The 21,459-nt window shown below is 34.1% G+C and overlaps 1 protein-coding gene across 1 annotated transcript in view; it reads left to right on the plus strand.

Moving 5' to 3' along the window:
- Positions 1–2,885: 2,885 nt before the first annotated feature.
- LOC149799649 (serine/threonine-protein kinase TBK1-like) overlaps positions 2,886–21,459 on the plus strand; it is a 110,653-nt gene continuing 92,079 nt past the window's right edge. Inside the window, exon 1 of the mRNA XM_089958993.1 lies at positions 2,886–2,918. The gene's annotated coding sequence lies outside the window, so the exon portion shown is untranslated. The remainder of the gene's footprint in view (positions 2,919–21,459) is intronic.

Raw genomic sequence — 21,459 nt, forward strand, 5'->3', positions numbered from 1 at the left:
ACTTTGGAAATTATGATTCGATCATATTGTTTTGATACGGGTAAAGATTGGGATGAAGGCATTCATTTACTATTGTTTGCTGGTAGGGAATCAGTTCAAGAATTTTTAGGTTTTAGTCCCTTTGAACTGGTTTTTGGACACACTGTCGTGGACCATTTAAGTTACTGAAGGAAATACTTCTGTCTAATGAAAATTCTGAAATTAATCTTCTTAATTAAGTTTCTAATTTTAAATACAAGTTGTCGAAGGCTTGTGAGGTCGCAAGAGCAAATCTGCACTCTACTCAATCCAAAATGAAGTTAAGATATGATGAAAACTCAAAGGAAAGGAGTTGTCCTCCTGGTGATAGAAGGAAAGGAGTTTTCCTACTGGTGATAGAGTCCTGGCTCTCTTGCCAGTACCACAAAAGCCTCTTCAGGCTAAGTATTATGGCCCCTACACAGTTGACAGGAAAATAAATGATTTAAATTACACCATAAATACTTCTGGGAGGCGTAAACAAAATCAACTCTGTCACTTTAACATGCTAAAAGAGTATATTGAAAGAGATTGTGAAGTTAAACATGCAGTTAATTTAGTTGTACCTGTCAAACTCGGTGAAGATTTAAATGAAGGAATATCATCAGATTCTACTGACATTGGAGTGACAAATCTTCAGAATTCAGAAATTATGAAAGATCTGGACCAGAAACTTTCACATTTGCAATAGCAAGAAAGAAATGAACTTAGTTATTATTTGAATATGATCACTTATTTCCAGATGTTCCTACAAGGACAAACAAAATTTTCCATGACGTTGAAATTTTAAATTCCAAACCTGTCAAACAACACCCATACAGGACGAACCCTCTCAAACCGGAATACTTGAAAAAGGAAATTCATTATTTGCTGGAGAATGATTTTATAGAGCCCAGTAAAAGTGACCGGAGTTCACCATGCATACTTGTTCCAAAACCAAGATAAAACTTTCTGGATGTGTACTGATTATAGGAAGGTGAATAGTGTGACAAAAACTGATTTATTCCCATTACCAAGAATCGATGACTGTATTGATAAGATAGGGAATGCCAAGTATGTTACCAAATTTGACCTTCTGAAGGGATTTTGGCAGATTCCACTAACGGAAAGAGCAAAGGAAATATCGGCATTCGTAACTCCAGATGGACTTTACCAATATAAAGTAATGCCGTTTGAGATGAAAGGGTCGCCAAGTACATTTCAGCACCTCATGAATATGATTACCTCTGGGGTAGAAAATTGTGATGCTTATATCGATGATGTCATCATCTACAACGCCACCTGGAAAGAACGTTTAGCAACAATTCGGAAATTCTTTGACAGACTCACAGATGCATGTTTGACAATTAATTTATCTAAAAGTGAGTTCTGGCGTGCTAGTGTAACTTTTCTAGGACATATTGTGGGACATGGACAAGTTAAACCTATAGATGCTAAGGTCGAGGCTATCTTTGAATTTCCCGTGTATAGAAATGTATTATTTCATATACACTGTTTGTAATTCATAAGAGTACTTATGTTTTTCTTAAAACTCATTTATTAATCCATGGTAAAAAGAAAGCTTTATCATATAAATCTTTCCTTTTTATGGGGGAAGGTGTTACGTATGACTGATTTAATTCATATTTATTTTAATTTAATTGTTTGTCAGTTTTACATTTTTTATTCTATTATGTGCTATTATAATGTAAATTTATTCGCTAGAGATGATACTTTATCAGAAAATTGTTTGACCTTGACTGTTAGTTTATAAATACTAGGTGTTGATCTAAATTCTGACCTTGTTTCAGAACTTGTAGCTACTTTCATAAATAAGTTCTATTTTATTTTATAATGATTGGTTGTTTCTAAGGTCGTGATGGGACTTAATCATTTAAGATGTAAACAGATTTTTTAATTTTTTATTTCTTGGAGTAAAATGATTGGTCGTCATCAGGGTCATTTTTGGTGTACGTGACATAAACACGATCACGTGACCCACCCACCCCCGTTTCGATTTCGCAATTCCGGTTTTTCCATTACGCGCATTTGTTAGTTTTAATAGAGATGCTTTGTGAGAGATTTCTCAGTTTGGGGCTTTTTACACTGATGTCAAGTTATTTTGTTGTAGCCAGATTTTTAGTTCTAATTTTCTTCAGATCAGTTGGATTTCAAAAATATTCATTCTTTTTTCTCTGGAAATATTTTGAGGAGGGCTCACACAGAAATTTTGGAAAGACATTGTTTACAAATTTATTTTGGATTTCCAACACCGGAGTGCCATTATTTGTATTTCTACAAGGAGCTGTAGATAAGCACAATACTGACTACATCATACGTCATCGTCATCCAATTTGGATTTTCCATCAGGATTTGAACTTGAAATTATTAGAATATTTATTACTAGGACTTTTGTAATTTAATTCGTGGACTATTCTTTGATTATTTTTGGATTTGATTCTTGAAACCGTAAGTTCTTCTCTTTTTGTTATTTTTACAGAATTTTCCAGGAAAATAAATTATTTGTTAAATTTTAAAAAGCCTGTTGTTTTCACTCTTTCTGTGTTACTGTTTATTCGAGTCTAAACACGTATCACTTTATGATGAATGGAAACAACGTAAATTATATACAAATTTATACATTTATGCGTTAATTACAGTACCCTGTCCATTAACTAAAAGTTCAGTGTGAGGAAACTTCCACAAATGCATACTGGTCCTTAATTTTTTTAAAAAAATGTGAACTTTCATTATTCACGATTTTCTAAACCCTGGAATTGCAAGTTAATTTATAAATAGTGCTGCTCTTTTCCCCCCTGCCTTTTTTTCAAATTCATACTTTGTGTCTCCTTTGTCCTTTCTGTCTTTATTCAATTATTGCAACGAATCGAACACGGTGGAAGACACTCCAGAAGCTCGAGGTTGGTAATTTGTTACTTATATGATTTTGTACTCTATACTTACTTGCTAAAGTACAAAACTGAACTTTTACGTTCATATTTTCAAACTCTTACATTTAATTTTTTTTAAATAAGGGAATATTAATAAGAGGAAGTTGCCACGTGTTCGATGGAAATTTACTATAATTGTTCAAAATGCAGCAAAACTGAATCACCGAATATATATGCTGACCTACGACTACTTTTTAAATACTTTGGAGATCATTTTATAAAAGAAATGCTACAATATGTGAGGATACTTGCGTAAAACTCTCGAATTAAGTCTTTTACTATGTCACCCAATCTAGCAAGAACAGTATCTCTTCCCAGCACGTGGGTCCATAAGAATATAAATAATGTCACTTTAAAAAAACACAGAAACTAACTTTATGACAAAGCGGACATTTATACTAAGGATTCAGGTTTCACACACGTATTTTCATTTATTATATTAAATGTATTAAAAACGTTAGGCACAGTTTTTGGGGGGTATGTAATGTATTTTCGAGGTTATTGATAAGATCGGGAATGCCAAGTATGTTACCAAATTTGACCTTCTGAAGGGTTTTGGCAGATTCCGTTAACGGAAAGAGCAAAGGAAATATTGGCATTCGTAACTCCAGATGGACTTTACCAATATAAAGTAATGCCGTTTGAGATGAAAAGGTCGCCAACGTAAATTTCAACGCCTCATGAATATGTTTTCCTCTGGGGTAGACAATTGTGATGCTTATATCGATGATGTCATCATCTACAACGACAACTGGAAAGAACATTTAGCAACAATTCGGAAATTCTTTGACAGACTCACAGATGCATGTTTAACAATTAATTTATCTAAAAGTTGAGTTCTGCCGTGCTGCTGCTAGTGTAACTTTTCTAGGACATATTGTGGGACATGGATAAGTCAAACCTATAGATGCTAAATAACCGAATATATATACTGACCTACGACAACTTTTCAAATACTTTGGAGATCATTTTACAAAAGAAATGCTACAATATGTGAGGATACTTGCGAGATACTCTCGAATTACGTCTTTTACTAGGTCACCCAATCTAGCAAGAACAGTAACTCTTCCCAGCACGTGGGACCATAAAAAATGTAAATAATGGCAACAACACGGCATAACGTCACTTTGAAAAAACACAGAAACTAATTTTATGACAAAGCGGACGTTTATACTAAGGATTCAGGTTACACGCACGTATTTTCATTTATTATATGTATTAAAAACGTTGGGCACAATTTTTTGGGAGGGTGTAATGTATTTTCGAGGTTAGACTTGGTTGTATCACAGAACTCTGACGTTTTATCAACAGAGTACGGCGAAATCTCTGACAACAGGAAATCACCTTATCGGTAATATAAAGTGTTCATTTATATTACTGATATGGTGATTTCATATTGTCAGAGATTTCGCCGTACTTTATTGATAAAACGTCAGACTCCTGTGGTTGTATTTACCAGTGATGGGTAAAATCTAGTAGCAGTGGTAGACTTATTTGATTTAAAATTTTCGTGTTTAGTTTACACAAAAGGAGGTAAAATTTAAGTTATTTTGAAGAAAAGTAAACCAATTCATAACATTTATTGTGATTACCAATCTATTCTGAATACTGACATTATAAAGAACAAACTATTGGGCTGTACCTAGTCATACAACGTAAGACACATCACCTGATATTTTTGTTCTGGAGGGTGATGACACTAAAACAAAAACGTGCTATGTCTTACATTGTAGAACTAGATCTGTACCATATCACTTTGTTTTAAAAAAAATACAATAATCATAAATATTTTATAAGAACACAGTGCCAGTTCCTTCTGTCACACTCTCTGATTACACAATGTAATACTACTGCATGAACTGTATAATATTGTTCAAGATCTATTAGAATTAAGTATTTACAAAATTGACATCCAGAATTTAATGTTACATTGCATACACAATTTGCACCATAGAAATGCAGATTTACTGTAATAATAGTGAAAAACCTGTTCAATATGAAAAAGTGAATGAGGCATTTTTAAAGAATGTCATCCATGTGACTGACAGCCTTTGTTAAATTGTGGAAGTATTCAATGAAAATTATTTTCTGTTTGTTTATTTTTTGGCATAAATTTTACAGATATGAAAATTTACCAAAACTATCTTATCATAATTTAATTCTAAAGTGGCAGCTGTTGTGTACTAAATTATCATTTCAGATGAACATATACATGTACAAGAATTCTATAGTGATTATACACTAATTTAAGAGTAAGATATAATTTCAACTTATGTTTGACTCGTCATTATGGTATTTTATGGAAATAATGATTGGGTGAGACTGCTTAAACAAGGCAAAAAAGCTAAGACAATGAAAAAGTAAATTTATTATTAAAGCTGAATGTTCACAAAACATTTCTATATTACCATATGTAAGAAATATGCAAATTTCAGCTTCAAATAACTAAGAGGTCAAGATTTTTTTAAAAAAGTGACCAAAGACCAATATTAAACTGGTGGATGGTGCATGAGTTTCAATGCATGCTGTGAATTTATTTGAAACAATATCATAAAGATGATTTGAAGTTTGAATTCTGCATATACAAATTATGCATAAAACAATGTTTTTTTACAGCAACATATAATTTCAATGTGTATGACTCAAGACTTATAATATTATTTCATACAAAGATGTTGGGGGCGGGGCACATGATAAAAAGACACAGAAAGCTTCCGAAGTACATGTACATGGAAGATAGGAAAAGTCTATTTATTCTTATGGCTGAATATTCACCCAACATTTCTATATAACCGTATATATGAAATGTGCAAATGTCAGCTTGAAATAACATAGGTCAAGATTTTGCAAAAAGTGATCAAGACCTATATTAAAAATGGTGGATGGTGCATGTGTATGAATGCTTTCTGTAAATTTATCTGAAAAGATATCATGAAGATGAGTTCATTTTTAGATTCAGCACACTTGAATTATGCAGAAAACATTCCATTTTTATTTATTCTAACATTCTGGAAAATTCATCCCTGTTGCTAGTAAAGGTGATATAGACTGTTTGCAGAAGATGTGGTCAATTTAGAACAAAGGTGTAAAACACTTTTTCTATACGCAAAACATTTGTAGATGTACATAAAATTCTAATGAACCGGACAGCAATACTCTGGTAAATAGTTAACACCACAGTTAGCTTTGATGAAACAGGGCCCGGAGCTCATCTGATTTTACATCCTGCATGGAATTATTGGATTTTATGTAAAGCGAAATCCAGAAATCTTGGGTGTCAGGCCTTATTATAATTTTAGCATGCATTTTAAAGTGATTGAAATCACAAAATGTTCAGGTTGTATTTTATGCTCTTATTCAACCAAATGTGCGTTAAAACAGTTACATTTTTTTTATTAATAAAAAACAACCATTTTATTCTTTTTAAGATATTTTTGAAAATTATGTGCCTTGCCAGAAATTGAGTTTTGAATTAAGTGGATCAGGCATGTAATCTTAACCGGATGATGCATTGATAGCATGGCAAAAGTAGTACATTCTGATAAGCGATGTCATTCTAAAGGCTCAAAAATATGTTCTTGTGAGAGAATAAATTTCGGACCAAAATTGGCAAAGTATAACAATTGCATAGCTTTTACATCACCAGGTACATAATTTCAGAAGAACACATCTCCAGCTAAGATGTATAAACTTCAGGGTTTGCTCCTTTGGCAATTGTTTGTGCCAACCTATATAGTTATATATGTAGATATTAACCCTTTTGCCATGTTGATGAATTGTTGTTAAGTAAATAAATGCGAGGTGAATTCTAGTGTACAGTTGGGGACACTTTACTCCCACATCAAGGGTGCAGAAATTCATTATCCATATTGTCCGAGTTGGAAATTTGTTCTTGTGGACAAGCAACTTTTGCAGGGTTACTTGTCTGTGGACAGGTAAAGTTTGGCCTGTGACTTTAAAGGGCAGTGTTTCCCATTTTGTCTGAGCGATGTTTCATACTTACAAGCAAGTACCTTATGGTTGCATTGTGTATTTTGCATAATGTAATGCATGCTGAAATGTATCAATTAGGAATGAAACCAGCCCAAGCTTCCAATAGAAGCAGTCAGTACTGGTTTAATCAACATTTTGTCATGGTTACATCTGAAAATTTTTACTGGCTGGAGGATAGGACTTCTAATGGACACAGACTGTTGGTTTACAATGACGGGACTCTTTGAAACCATTTTGCATGATGCTGTGAACTTTCCTAGGAATACATCTGGTTATACAGTTTTCTTATACAGTTTGATCCAAATGGTGAAAAGTTGAATGGAACGTTAATAAAACAGGCTAAAATTAAACTTGACATGACAGGGAATATGATATTAAACAAAAAGAAAACGGGAGTTCAAAGATTATTGGCTGCAAGAATTTCTTTGGCCCAGAGCCAGCAAAGATAGAACAAATTACATCTTGTAAATACATAAGAGATACTCCTCAACTGCAGACAAAGCCAGTGGATTGTTTGCAGTACAGGTTATCACAAGGCAGAGTGCAATGCACAATTTACATCAGTTAAAATTTGATAATTAAAAGGCCAAGTCTGAGAATAAAGAAGATGTGGGTGATTTAGAGAGTGATCAATAAGTACACTGTGAGCCAAACTGAGCATTACGAGAAGCTGTTTAATACAGCATGTCATAGCAAAGCAGAGAAAATCTTTTTCAGGCTGAATTAATTTGTGACCTTCAAATCAAAAATGTTGCTGAACTTGGAACTGCTCACATCAACAGAACTGCATGCATAGATGTTATCAACAGTATACATAACATCCTATTGAAAAACATCCAGGATAAAATATCCAAGACTAAATTCATATTCTTCCTTTCAGATGCTAGTACTGATTTAGCATTCTTGTTTGTTAGATTTGTGTCCAAAAATAAGTTGAAATATCCAGTATTTTTATATGTCACAGGTCCATACTGTAAATGGTGGAGCTTATTAAAAGAAAATATTTTAACAGTCCTGTCTTCACTATTCTTTATAACTATGAATATACAGACAAGTGAATTGTTTATATGGACATTAAACTTTTAATTTACTTGTCTGTGGACAACCTGATTTTGACAAAATTTCTGGACCCCTGCCAATTACTGTACAAGGGAAAAATTTGTTTTCAGTGCCCCTTTTTATATACTTGTACAAATGTATTACTACCAGCATTTCTTTAATGGCATTATAAAAATGTTTCCTTTTTTTTTTTCTTTTTACATGTTTGCAAATTTCCCCTTGTTGAAGAGAATTGCTGATCTCCAAAAGTCTGATATTTTGATGATGTGGCGGTAGCCTCTAACAATGAGTCCCCCACCCACACCCACTGACAGATACCCTTTATTTATTTTGTAATGAACTCCTGTGGCCAAGTGAAATAAAGTCATCAGTTGCAATTATTGTGTTATTCTCATTTACACATATTTAGCCATTTAGGCAACCTTGAACCATAATTACCTGTTCAAGTTTTGTTCACTGAGCAATGAAGCTATCCTGATTACTGTTCATGCTGGGTTGTTCTATTGTATGACAAGTGGTAAGTAACTTTCTGATTGGTTAGTTTGCTACTTGTCTGTATAAACAACATAGTATGAAAGCATATTAGTGGTGGTCATTCCATTGGAGCTTCTGAAGGGTGCTGGTTATGGCATTGCAGTAAGAAAAGTGCCTGATGATTCTTTTGCTTCAAGGAAAACATGACTTGACCGTTGTCCCATATGAGAAGGGTATAACAAAACAGGAGAAATGTATTTATCTCCATTTGCCAACCTCATGCACAATAAAACCCAATTTCTTATGACAAATATTGGACTTGTGTTGTCTATTCTGTGAGTAGAAGGCAATGTGCTGTCACAATATGAAGGCCCTAGTCTTGGTCCTATTCACTGGATTTTTTACTTGATCAGCAATCATCAGTTGCAGTTTTTGCATCAAGCTACAGATGGAATGTCTTCAGCAATCTGTATAAATATGCTTGGGAGATCATTTAGTCACATTTCAGTTGAAAATGATAAAAGGTCGTGTGCAATGACAAATCGCAGCGAAGTTTAACAACAGATTCACATGATGCTAGGAGCTGATGAGACTTCAATTTTGTTGAACATCAAGCCTTCAGAGACATCCGGTATTGATTTGAAGATTACGAAAAACAGTCTTTTGCTTCAAGGTGAGTACTTGTTAGCATTTGCCCCAATCCTAGACCAACCAGTTTTTCTCTGCCTTTTCATTTTTTTATTACATCAATCCTAGTCTTACAGTGTGTGACAATCCTAATCTGAAAGCATATGGGGATGGAGCCTCTAATATCTTACTGCAATAACAGTGCTGTGTAGCTCTGTTCCTACCAAGTAGACAGGCCAAGTTATTCTCATGAATATCTCACATAATGAAAGTTGGCAGCCCATAGTGAATTGTCACAGGTATATAGTTTAGACTCAGATTGCTTAATGTTAACAATTGTCTTGTTTCCTAATATGATGCTACTTTGTTGGATAAATCAGCCCCCAAACATGTACTACCAGTATTGATACAGGCTTTGGAGCTTATACATCAGGCTACTTTTTTTCATTTCTCAATTCCTGAGAGTACCATCTCTTATTGACATCCCGACCACAGCATTTGTTCACTCTTCAGAACTAATTTATATGAACTTAAGATTTTTCAAAATCATATCATTATTAGTTGTGAATTGAAATAAAGACACATCTTGAAACTCTGTTTCACTAATTCTCATATTTCCAATCCAAAAGTCCTCATAATAATAATAATCCTTACTAACTATTCTCTCAGGATAAACCAGCTCCACTAACCCTTATAAAGCTGTACACCATTCATGTTACTGATTAAGTTATCCACTGTTACATTGCTAACTTGATGACTGTTGTGTCAGAAATTTTAATTTCCCTGAATTTGGCATTCCCCTGTTGACATGGTTGTAACAGCTACACAGTACAGATTGTTATAGCAGTAAGATGTTGTCCTCATATGATATATATCAGGGTTGATGTCTTACATTGTAGAACTACCTGAAACCCACTACCTTTCCAATTGCACTTTGATACCAGTGACCTTGCTGTTTTAGTCCTGATCTGACCCATTCAGAATCATACCCCACCTAAAATCTCAGATGTAATTGCATGTTGTAATCACTACTGCTTCAGAATGAAAGGTCACATGACATGAAGTTTTCATTACAACACTTCTTATGATGTCCATTTGGTCATAAATGAGTATGGGGTCATCTGATGTCTAATATGACTGCTTCATTAGCCATCCTAAAAATCTTGTCACTATTTCTGAATGGAAAGTTGTATTCACTTGGGGGTTTTCACATGAAGACTTCTAATGATGTCTAGTTAGTCCTTAACGAAAATGGTGCCAATCTGAGAGCCGATTCTATCACAACTCCACCTGAATGGATGGTCACACCAATGTGGGGTTTTAACTAAAAGACTTACTGTGTCTTGTTGGTCCTAAATGAAAGTGGTGCCCATCTTGTGTCCACCAATCTTGATAATCTTGTTACTGCTATTTATTACTGCATGAAACATAATGTTACGTTCGGAGTTTTACCAGAAAACCTCTTATGATGTATAGTTGGTCCAAAATGAAACTGGCATGGAGCTGATGGCCAGCACAGTGGCCATATTGAACTATTATTATTACTTCAACTTAATGGATTGGATATTTACTAACCTTCTTGTGATATCTGGTTGGTCCTAATGGTGACGTTCAACCTGCTACATTGGCCATCTTGAAAGTTTTGTTATTAATATTTACCCTTAATAACAGGACTCAAAATTAGCAATAGTCTGTTAGCCTGTGGATTGTAAATTTTCTGTCAGACAAGCAGTTTTCATAATTTTAGTATTGTGATGTGTGATAGCTGGTGAAGTTGCCATTGTCTCCAGATTTTGTTTGTGGAAAGAATTAGTAAAGATTTAGCTTGACTTATAAATTTCACAATCAGCAAATCCTTCTGGTTACAAAGAAATGCATGTAAATTCTAGGCCTGAATAGCATAAATTTCTGATATAGATCATAGATAAGTAAATGACAAAAGAAATTATATGATAAAGCCACTTTTATTCTTAATGCCTCACTGTTGAATGATTGGCACATAAAAACAAAGGATAAATAATACAGACTCTGCTTGTGGGACATTTTGTAGGAGTGTCAAATTTTTCACCAAGGTTTTTGTTGCCATTTTATTTTTGTTGAGCTATTGCAGCAGTTTTAAGCTCGCCGTCAAATTTTACACATGCACATTTATTCCAAGGTCTAGTTGTTAAATAAAAATTGTGATTCTTGGACATGAGATGGCTATGACAGCAGCAAATCAGGACAAAAATCTTTGTCTCCACTCATCCTGAACTGATGGTCATATCAGCAGCGGTTTTTACTGAAAGACTTATGATTTTTAGCTGGTCTTAAAAGAAAATGGTACGAATCTGACATTACATATGGCCACAATGGCAGCCATTGAAAATATTTATTGCAACTCCAGAGGAACAGAAAGTGGGGTTTTCACCAAAAGATTTTGTATTGTGTCCAGTTGGTCATAAATAAAAATGGTGCCAATTTGGCATCCAATATGACCACTACACAACAGTTATCTTGAAAATATTGTCATGAATGGATGGTTGTATCAACATCAGGTTTCCATAAAAGACTTCTCGTTGATGGCTGGTTGGTCATAAATGAACATGTGCTAATCTGACATCCACTATGGCCACCACTTCTGTCAGCTTGTTATTTTTGCTTCTCCTGAACAGATGGTTGTACCAACAGGAGGTTTTCACTAAAAGACCTCATATGTTGTCTGGTTGGCCCTTTATGAGAATGGTGCAGATCTGAAGATCACTCTGGCTGCCATAGCAGCTATGTAGAAAATTGTGTTATCGCTTCTCCTGAACGGAACGCCATTTTCACATGAGGTTTATACCAATAGACTTTTTATGGTATCTTCATAAATAAATATGTTGCCAACCTTAAGTCTAATACGGCTGCCACAGGGGCCAGATTGAAAATTTTGTCACTACTTCTCAATAAATTGTCATATCCATATGGGATTGTCATTAAAGGACTTTTTATAATGTTGTATTGATTCTAAATTAAAATGGTGATGATCTGACATGGAGAGTTCTTATAGTATTTAGTTGGTCCTGTATGACCATGGTGGCTTTCTTGAAAATATTGTTACCTCTATTCCTTCCTAATGGATGGCTATATCAGCATGGGTTTAGACTTCTTATGATACATAGATGGTCCTAAATGAAAATGGTTCCAGTTGTACTTCAAATATGGCTGCCATGGAGGCGGTCTTACAAATCTTGTCACTACTGAATGGATGATCATAATGACATGAAATTTTCACAGAAAGACTTTGAATGCTGTTTGCTCTGTCCAAAATGAAAATGGTATCAATCTGAGAGCTAAAATGTACACCACAGCAGCTAATTTGAAAATCTTGGCAAGAAAATGTGTGTTTCCTATTGTACTAGCTCTGAAGTTAATGTAGGCAGGTCTTGTTTAGACTGCTTCATTTGAAGAAACAGCAAGGATTTAAAGTTGCACTTGCCAATGACTATGAAATTTTGCCAAAATTGCAAAAGTTTGCATAGAGATTAAATAATTATGAGCTTAAATTTTAATTTACTTTCCAAAATTAAAGGTGAGTTGACGGTAGACTACTAGTAGTTGTGTATCATTATTATGGTCATTATCATCAACTGAAGAACACTTATGAGATGGATTATAGACCTATTGCATGATAAAACTGTATAGATGTTTAGATCAACGTCATCAATAGTTTTAGTTATTAAAGAAAAATGACCACATTAGCCTTCTGAGTAACAACATGCTACAATAAATTCATTTGTTTGGGTTCAGGCTTTAAGGAGATGAATTATTATTTTTATTGCAGTAAAGTTGCAGATCTATTTTGCTATATTGTTTTATCATAGTTAATAATATATATCTATCAAAACCCATTCATCCCACTGACAGGTCCACCCCTCTATAGGTTGGAGCAGAACAAACATTTGTTTTGCCTGTACATCAATAGATAACCTTAAGTTATATTCAAAGGCATTTATCATTGACCAATGTACTTTTGGTTAGAGACTCAAAAAAGGGGAGGGGTGTAAGAACTATTTAAATAGATATACCTCTTGATACTGTACACTTTTGCCTTTTGTAATTAAATTTCTTCATTCATGTTGTTGGGGCCCGGAGTGGCAGAGTGGTCTAAAGCGCTCAACGTTATGGATCACTGCCATCTCACCTCTATCTGCGTGTGTTCGAGTCTCGGATTCTGCCAATGTGGGTATGTGAGAAAGCTTGCCAGTAGCTTCTCATGGGTCAGTGGTTCTTTCTGGGGTTTTCCTGGGTTCTTCCTCCACCATTAATACTGGCCGCCATGCATAGCCTATCGTGTGCTGAAAAAAATGGCGTTAAACCCTACAACAACAAAAAATCATTCATGTTGTTGAACTTGTACAGAAACATATCATTATGAACATTATAATTGTTTATACAGCAAGCTCTAAGAACAGCATTTTGGAGGTTGATTTTCAAAAGGTATAAAAATTGTAACTATAGATCAGTTTTATTGCTTTTTACAGAATGACATCAACATCATCTTAATGAGCCATTCCTGGACTGATGAGTTTACGTCTACCAGACTGCAATGAAGATGTACATATTTGAAGTTATTTTATCTGTGCTGAAAGGTGAGGCTCCAAAATAGGAATTTTTACTAACGTAAACTTACTTTCTTGACTCAGTAGTTTACTGACCTCCATGACAGATTTCTTATCTATTCCATAAAGCTGTATTAGGGTTTTTAGTCCACAAATGCCATAGTCTGCTTGTGCAGCAGAGATATTCAAATAAATATCTTCTTAATTTCATTTTTTTCATCCTTATTTATTTAGTTTATCTTAACCCTGATATAAAGGTGTCAGTGGGTACCCAGGTATATGGTAGATGCACTTTCACAATTGCCTGGGTAATAAAATTAGCTATAGGGTTCATGTAAACAGTAAACAATGAAAACACGTTTCCAAGTTCAGATCAAAGATTATCTCTGGCAACGTAAGGAGTAAGCAAGACAAAGAATAATGAGTACAATTTGAGGCTCGTGTCATGTGATGTTTATCCATCGTAGACCTCCATATTTCTGATCTTATATTTTCGATTTGTGTTATGTACGTCAAAGTTTCCTTGTTTTCTATTTATAGTAACTGTACATGACATGTTTCCAAGAAAACATATTTTTTTGAATTTGAAACCATGTGCAACAGATTTCTAATAATTTGATGCACACTATTGAAAAATATAATGGTGGCAAATATTAAGTGAAACTGGCTTTATCGATGTGACTTGTGGATGTTTTATGTCTAAAAATGTTTGGAGAGGGATTTTGTTTAACTGAAGAACATTTTGCATCAGGAAAAGTACAAATTAATAGTGCTTTACAAATTTTGAAAGAGGAATTCAACAGTGATGTAATAGAGCATTTAGAATTTGTAGACTTAAGTTTAGTTTATGACTTTTCAGTGAAAGTTAAACATGTGATGCAAACTAAAGTGAATGTTGTGTATAAATAATTTATCATTTTGTTTTGTGTCTGTATCCTTGTACTAATCCAGTGACAGAAATTTTGAACTAGATCAAGGTAAGTAGCAAAAATAAATGTTTTTCATATGGTTTTATGTATTTATTGCATGTAATATATAGATTGCCCTTTTTATGCTCAGATTCTGCTTTTTTGCCACTTATATTACATGTAGTAATAATGATGCTTATACCTCTCGGGGGTTGTGATGTTGGCATGGATGAACTTGCAACAAAGCAGTTCAGGTTAAACGTTTAATATTATTTCCATTTGATCAGGTACCTGGGTAACCGATCATTCAGATCGACTGGTACCAGGTTGTTATTTCCTAAAATTTTGACATCTTTACCATGGTATGGATATATGGTTTTGTAGCATATGATCCACAGGGCTAAATTGATAGATAAAAAATAAAATAAATATTGCATTATACTTTTAAATAGTCTGTATTTTAATTAAGCTCAGTATTCAGCCCTTTCTACATTTAATTTTGAAATACCACTGAAAGGAAAGATTGACCATCGTGCCATCTTCTTTGTCCATTCAGCATATACTCGCACATTATCGATCTCAAAATCATTCACTGGTATCTCCATTGGAAAATTTCAGGCTCCAGCAATCTGATATACTTCATAACTTCAAAAATTATTACTATCACCAGCCAGTATTTGCTTACAAAAATGTCATGAACCACGCCAGAAATCAGCCATTTTGGGTTTTCTAGGAAGTCCATATTTGAACGACTAATTGTACAACATCCTTCAAACTATGCCATCTTTATTCCAGGGCATGATGTGCCAATCAAATTTAGTTATCAACCAGTCATGTCATGGTTGAAGAACCCAGATGTGTAAACAGTTGCCTACCTGAACAACAGATGCGACTATAATGGTTAAATAAAAATTGTATACTTTGCCGAGCACATTTTCATATGTGGGATGTTCAAATAATTTACGGGAGTTCTGCGCATCACTGTTGTCCAATTATCTTAACCCAGTAGCATGTTCAGCATATAGGATACATTCCAAACGTGTTCCACTTCATTATACATGTAGAACATGTTCGGAATGTATCCTATATGCTGAACATGCTGCTGGGTTAAGATAATTATAAATGGGAGAGGGGCAGATTACAAATTACAGTATGTCACTTTGTGTTAATTTGCAAATGGTGAGCGTGTATTCTCAATATTCTTTTTAGTTTTACAAAAATAATGAGTGCCTAGGACTGCAAATTCTGTTTAAAGAATAATGAGGCAATATTTATTCATGAAGACTAAAATAACTTATGATAAGTATCATTTGGTATCAATTCTCCATTTCTTGTATCGATATATGTATTGTTACAGCAGAAGTTTCATATATCAATGAATGATTTCACCCCTAGTTTGTAGACTTGCAATAAAGCAAGTTTCCCTCTATAGCCAAACATTTAGTTTTGTGACCAGTGTTATGAAAGTTGCAGCTCTTTTAGTAATTGTAAACTTTAAGTGCTTAATATAGAGTTAAGTAGTTACAGTGTAATTTGGAATTAGTTCATAAGGAGATATTTTACAAGTAATTTCCCACTAAATACAACATTTTTTTGGAAAGTTCTATAGCACATGAAATGTCAGAATTCTGTGTGTTTGGAGAGTGAATAATATAGATATAATTTGTATATAGAATCTAGGTTTTGTGTATTTTGATTTGTAAACTTGAGATAGATAAATGTCTGTAGTTGACACTTTTTGATCTTAAGTTTATCAGGCATTGGAAGATCTCCAGGGAATACTTTTTGGGAGGTCCCCTAGTTTTATTTACATGTCTGGTTCAATTCTAGTGCAGGCAGTCAGAATATGGAACTTGAAGGGTTTACATAGAATTAATTGTTTGAAGAAAAGTCCTCACACTTCTTTGGTTCCCCAAATGAAATGGCATTTGCATCAGATAAATGTATAGGCTATAGCTTTGCCATGAAACTTTACCCACACATTCATCCCATGGTCTAGTTGTTAGTCTTAAATGAAAATGATGCTTGGACCTCCAGTATGGCCACCTTCTGAGTGGAAAATCATACTGACATGAGATTTTCAATGCAAGACTTCTTATTGTCTCTGGTTTTTCCCAAAGGATGCATGGACACCAGTGACCATCTTGAAAATCATGTTTACAGCTACTTAACAGATAAGTTTTATTGGTTTGGGTGTTTCACCACAAGACGTTTTACATTGTTTTGTTGGTCCTGAAGGAAATGGTGCTGCAAAGACCTCCAGTAAACCATCACAGACACCATCATGACTATCTTGTTGAATAAAGTTAAGTTGCTGCTTGGAAATCTAATGTGGATTCCATATTGGCCATCTTGAAATTTTTTTATCACAAGTCTACCTGAACATAAAATTATATTAACATTAGTATTCATTGCAAGACTTATTATGGGGTCTAAATGAAAATGGTGTCATTCAAACATTCATTATGCTTGCCAATATGACCATCTTAACAATGTTTTACTCATTAAAGCGGTATTGTCATTGGGTTTCACAAGAAGACTTGTTATAATGTATAACTGGTGCTAAATTAAAATGGTACCAATCTCGACAACAAAATGGCCACCATGGTGGCCATTTTGAAAGTCTTGTTTTCTACTTTCTAAGGCGAGAGAGATTGGGATCAGGAATGGTGACTACATGTTAATGAAGAATGAATGGCACATGCTTGACTCTTGCCTAAATAAAAAAGGTGTCTTGTAACAAATTTTGACAGTTATTATTGTGCACTATGTAGTAGATTGTTTAAAATAGATACATAACATAATATCAGACAATTACCAATACGAAATACAGACAATACCTGTGACAATTGACATAAAAGAAAGTTGCTTTCAATTTGACTTAAATACAACAGATAAAAACAGATGAACATAATTACAACATGAATACAATAAACATAACATAATAAAAACATATATTGAAAGTGACTTCCTCCTTCAGTTCTTCTAGAAACAACTTTGTAATTTATTTATAAAATGAAACATTTTCAGCACATATAAAGTATTATAAAGTAGGGCTACAGTGTTTCATGCCAGGGAATTTGCCCACACCACAGTATCTCTTCTTAAATTAATTACTGTTGATTTAAGTTGGTTATTTTTATAAAATCTAAAGTTTTGGTTATTATTTTCATTATTCTGTTACCTGGCAATTTGCTTGTTACCATGCTTCTATATTAGCATTTTGTATATATTTGATCTAACTAAGAGATATGTTATTCAGTGAACTGGACATATTGCAATGATTAATTGCAACTTTTTTAAAAAATTGGCTTCATATGGCCATTATTGTGCTGATGTGCCATTAGATGCTAAAACATATATTACTAATGCATACATCAATGTCAATATCGTTGAACCTTATGATTCTATATGATAAATTTTTCATTATTAATACAATGGAATGGGGAAAACAGCCATGAGATAAGAATTCTCAATATGAATTTGATACAGAATTCAAAGACATATTTCAAACAGAATATTTTCCTCTACTATTTTTCCAACTTCTACACCCATGATAAAGTTCCATGAATCTGATGAAGTTCATATTGTGGGTTTGCATTTTCAGTAATCAACAAGTGTGTGATTATTAGTATAGATTTAACTTTTTGAGCTGTAAACTCTTATTACTGTGCTTTATTTTTTCAGGAGACTGAAGCTTCAAGATATCTGGCAGATGTTCCAGTTTGCCTTGAAGTTTATGAGCATACATCTGTATTTATTGGATGTTTTTCCAAAGGAGTGATATGGGCTGTAAATGAACAATAAACCAAATTTTTTCCTTTTTCCAATAATCAGATGTCTGCCATAATGATATTGCTTGGTTCTGAATACAGGTTGGAGGCAGGGGTGAGGTAATTAACTGTGCCATGCTTGCACTGAGAGTATTAGAGAAACATGGTATTGCTGATAAACAAAAAGGGCAATGCTTTTACACCATTACTAATCCAATCCCAAAGTGGCAAATATTTTTAAAATTTCTATAATTTCTTTCCAATTTATTTCCTGATCATGCTGTGTTTATTTAATTTATGATTTGTGCTTGACCTTTACCCATGATTGAGGTTAAGAGTTTTGGCCCACCTGACTATTGTCATGATTGAGGGTTGTGTCTGCCTGAATTTTAATGATGATTATTTGAATTAAGTTCAAGGCCTGGCCTTTTCATGAATTATTGAAATTTTTCCATTAGAAATTATTAGTTTTCCAGAACATCTGTTGTCATAGGTCAGGTGACAGTTTGAATATAAAGAGGTTTTAGTAAACAATTATTCATTCCTGCTAATATCAGTCTTTGGGAATCAATGATCAGATGTTTTGGTTCTGCACCATTATATTTTGAGATGAATAATTTATTGAAATTATTCATTGGACTTAAAGTGTTTATCTTGGACTAAAACACTACTTTGGGATTATTGTGAATTCATTCAAAGACATTCTGTATTATATCATGTGATACACCAATGCTGTTTGTACATCAGCATATTCAAGACCATTGGTACATCAGCACATTTAATATTGGAATTACTTTGTAACATCCTATTGTGACAGAGCTTTAGGATTATTTGGGATTTCATTCATAATACTTTCTCTTTTGAATTTTTGCTTTGTATTCTAGGGAAATAAATTGTTGAATTTTACAAAACATGTTGAATTTTGCTTATTTATGTTATTTAGTTAAAGACCAGAGCCTAAGGAGTAAAACATCACACCTGTGCCACATATCAATAAGATTCATTATACACAGCCTACGATATCATACATTTTTGGCGAGAAGGTTGACATTATGAACCATGTCACCTTGTGTTAATTTGTAGAAGGCAAGCATGTGTTGTCAGTAGGCTTTCTTTTTCTTTTCTTAACTGACAAAAATTAGTGCCTGTGCCTGTGATATTCATCTCAGAATTCAAGAATTAAAAAGTAAACAACTTTTAATTATTTATGACGGCTAAATATTAAAAGTAATTTGTTTGGGGTAAGTATTGTTTTGTATCTATTCTCTGCCTCTTGTATCGATTGGTGTACTGGATAGGCAAAAGGATTGATGAATCGTTTCATCCCCAATAGAGTAATAACAATCATTACAGAATAGCTTGAACGTTAACCACAGATGCCCATACAAGAGGAAAGTTGTGGGATAGAAGCCTTCAACCTAGATCAGTAATCAACAAAGCTGATATTACCATGTTACTACATACACGACCACCAAGTCCACGGTTAACAAACACAACAAGTACACACATTTTTTGTATTGTGAAGAAACTGATCAGGTACAACACAGTTGGTTAACCGACAAGTTAATCCACCATATCTTCCAAAATTTCTTATTTAATATCACCTAACAATTTTTCCATAAACCATTTTTCCATCATCGTTCCATAAAATGCTTTAAGATTTTTGTAGTTGAGTGTCCATCTGCTGCTGAAAGCATTGCAAGTGTTGGAAGATTTTGTAATGGTATTATACTAGTTTCGCTGGTTGCTGGAATTTTTTATATATATCTTGTTCTAATATATTGTCGTCTGCAATATTGAATCGGTTAATAATTATTGGGAGACTAATAGCTAATGGCTATGGATCGCTCTTGTTGATACCGGACATTTTCATTGAATCTATTACTATAAAGTATGGGTTGTACATCATTTTTGTCAATACCAAATGTTTTTATGGACTTAATACTATCAGTTATTGAACGTACATGTAGATTGATACCAAATGTTTTGCACTGGGCAATATGTGAGAGCATTCCATATCTGATACACTCAGGGTGAGCTGATTCCATTTCTTGGACTTATTTTGCAGCAATGAAACCATGCAGGCGTTGTATTTATGCAATAGTCTGTGGTATAAGATCTGCTTGTTTTCTTCACATTTTTTGTCATTTTATAAGGTGAATTTTACTGTTTGTAAATGGGGGACCCCGAGTGGCCGAGTGGTCTAAAGCGCTGTCCTTTATGGATCACTGCCATCTCACCTCTGTCTGCATGGGTTCGAGTCACGGATTTGGCCAGTGTGGGTATGTGAGAAAGCTTGCTAGTAGCTTCTCGTGGGTCGGTGGTTCTTTCTGGTCTTTTCCTGGATTCTTCCTCCACCAGTAATACTGGCCGCCATGTATAGACTATCGTGTGCTGAAAAATGGCGTTAAACCAAAAAAAAAAAAACAACAACAACAAAAAACAACTGTTTGTAAATGTACTACAGTCTGATTTTGTAACTGCTCGGAGTTGCTGGCGGTTTTTCATTTCCACAAACATGATCTCAAACTCAAATGTGGTAATCGCTTTGTCATCAATATCCATCGAGTACAGATTGGTAATTGTATTGGCACTTCTTTGTGCTGCCGTGAGTAGTTCTCAATAGACTTGTATTCATGAATGCAGCAGTGACATGATTGTTACCAGCGCTGTCTGAGCAACCAGTTGTTAGTGATATGATTCCAACAATGTTTCTGATTGGTGTACCTATAATTGCTAACATATTCATAAATTCCCATCACACTAAGGTCAACAGTGTTGCTATGGTGATTCTGCAAATATCATCTATGACTTCATGTTTGTATTTTATTAGCAGTGCAGTTCTCTTGGTGATTTCATTTTGCAGCTGTATGATTATTTTCTTGCGCATGTAATGTAGAGGGTCAAGAGGCCATCCATTTAGTATGGAGGGGGGAGGGTGGTTAACCCAAATGCATACACTTGCATATGAGGGGGGTCTACTGATAATGTATGTATGCATAGGAAATGGGGAGGGGGTGAAACCTCAATAATAATTTGTCTTATGTGTAACCTGTTTAGTCGGCGTTTAAATTTTAGCAGACACATGCCAAAC

This window comes from Sinohyriopsis cumingii, chromosome 5, assembly GCF_028554795.1.
Source record: "Sinohyriopsis cumingii isolate HCF-2022 chromosome 5, ASM2855479v2, whole genome shotgun sequence".
Lineage (NCBI taxonomy): Eukaryota > Metazoa > Mollusca > Bivalvia > Unionida > Unionidae > Sinohyriopsis > Sinohyriopsis cumingii.